Below are 2,058 nucleotides of genomic sequence, written 5' to 3'. Positions count from 1 at the left end.
GGAAAAAAAAGACCAAAAAAAAGACCTGGTCGTCAACGCCTGCTCCTGTCCATGCCAAACGGCGTTTTCCTCTCAACTTTGGCATGCTCGCTGAGGAAAAGGCAGGTAAAGGTTGTGGATAAAAAGTAAACGCGCTGTGGAGAATTGCCCAAATCGTTCAGGCGCCGTGAAAAAAAGAAAGACGTAGTCGTCAACGTCTGGTCCCGTCAATGGCGAAGGGCGTTTTCTCTCAACTTTGGCATGCTCGCTGAGGAAAAGGCAGGTAAAGGTTGTGGATAAAAGTCCGAAGAACCTCGCTACAATTGCCAAAATCTTTCCGCTGCCATTCAAAAATGGACTACTCCTCCACACCTCCTCCCGTCCATGCCAAACGGCGTTTTCTCTCAACTTTGGCATGCTCGGAGAGAAAAAAAGGCAGGTAAAGGTTGTGGATAAAAAAGTAAAAAATTGCCAAAATACTTTCTGGGCCCTCAAAAAAAGGCCTACTCCTCAACGCCTGCTCCCGTCCATGCCGAACCGCGTTTTCTATCAACTTTGGCATGCTCGGAGAGAGAAAAAAGGAAAAAAAGAAAAAAAAGGTCCAGTAAAGGTTGTGGATAAAAGTAACCGGCTTTGGAGAATTGCCTGAATCCTTCCGGCGCTGTGAAAAAAAAAGACCAAAAAAAAGACCTGGTCGTCAACGCCTGCTCCTGTCCATGCCAAACGGCGTTTTCCTCTCAACTTTGGCATGCTCGCTGAGGAAAAGGCAGGTAAAGGTTGTGGATAAAAAGTAAACGCGCTGTGGAGAATTGCCCAAATCGTTCAGGCGCCGTGAAAAAAAGAAAGACGTAGTCGTCAACGTCTGGTCCCGTCAATGGCGAAGGGCGTTTTCTCTCAACTTTGGCATGCTCGCTGAGGAAAAGGCAGGTAAAGGTTGTGGATAAAAGTCCGAAGAACCTCGCTACAATTGCCAAAATCTTTCCGCTGCCATTCAAAAATGGACTACTCCTCCACACCTCCTCCCGTCCATGCCAAACGGCGTTTTCTCTCAACTTTGGCATGCTCGGAGAGAAAAAAAGGCAGGTAAAGGTTGTGGATAAAACTCCAAAACCTCGCTACAATTGCCAAAATACTTTCTGGGCCCTCAAAAAAAGGCCTACTCCTCAACGCCTGGTCCCCAGGCACGTGCTGGGGGGCCTCAACTCAGGCTCTGCCCAATGTGGATCAAGGTCCACCTTCGCAGCGCCTTATGCGACACCCTGGTTGTGGGGGACGCGGCGTGGCGTGGCGGATCGCTCCGGTCGGCGCACAGCCGGCAACGGTCGACCCGTCCGCCTGGCTTTACTGCCCCCGCGCTTCTGTCTTTTGCACTGGCAAGCTAGCGACCGCTCGGCGTGCGAGGCCCGAGTCGGGGGACGGGAGTCTCGGGAGCCCACCAGCTCCCCGCAGGCTACCCGCCCGGCTGCCGAGCTTCCCGCCTGCGCGTCCAAGTGTGAACGCGCACGGCCGCCTCGCCGGGCTTCCTTTGCCGGGGCTCGGCTTGTCGGCCGGCGTCTCACGGTCCGTAGAAGGTTCGGTGCGTTCGCTGACGACGGGTCGAGAGAAGCGTTTTCTCTCCTCCCTCACTGACGGTCGTTGGTGCTCCCCAGCCCCTTCGGCGTCCCAAAGCGTAACGCCTGCTTCATCTCGTCAAGGGCGCGCCCGTCTCTAACCGGGCGTCGTCCGGCACGTGGAAACGGGCGGGAGACGGTGTCGAGGAGGAAGAAAGGGTGGGGTCCGGTCCGGTCCGGTCTGGTCTCCTCCTCCTCCTTCTTCTTCTTGGCGCGCCTCCCGCCGAGACCGATGGATTCGTTGCACTCTCAGGCCCTGAATCTGTTGTCCGGTGGTTTCAGTTGATAGTGCTGCCGCGGACCGCCCACGGAAAGAGCTCAGCCCTCGTTTCTGTGAGCAGCGGTCCCAACTGGCGCTGCAACCGTCTCCCGGGGGCACGCAGAATACGGGTTGCATTCTGGTTGATCCTGCCAGTAGTCATATGCTTGTCTCAAAGATTAAGCCATGCATGTCTAAGTTCACACCCTC

The 2,058-nt window shown here is 55.1% G+C and overlaps 1 non-coding gene across 1 annotated transcript in view; it reads left to right on the top strand.

Annotated features, from left to right (window-relative positions):
- Window positions 1–1,984: 1,984 nt before the first annotated feature.
- The window catches only part of LOC143279213 (small subunit ribosomal RNA), a 1,829-nt gene continuing 1,755 nt past the window's right edge, over window positions 1,985–2,058 (top strand). The window contains exon 1 of the ribosomal RNA XR_013054766.1: window positions 1,985–2,058. This exon is cut by the window's right edge and continues 1,755 nt beyond it. This is a non-coding gene — a ribosomal RNA (small subunit ribosomal RNA).

The sequence above is a fragment of the Babylonia areolata genome, unplaced genomic scaffold (genome assembly GCF_041734735.1).
Source record: "Babylonia areolata isolate BAREFJ2019XMU unplaced genomic scaffold, ASM4173473v1 tig00020733, whole genome shotgun sequence".
Lineage (NCBI taxonomy): Eukaryota > Metazoa > Mollusca > Gastropoda > Neogastropoda > Buccinidae > Babylonia > Babylonia areolata.
This window is presented reverse-complemented; position numbering and strand designations above follow the sequence as displayed.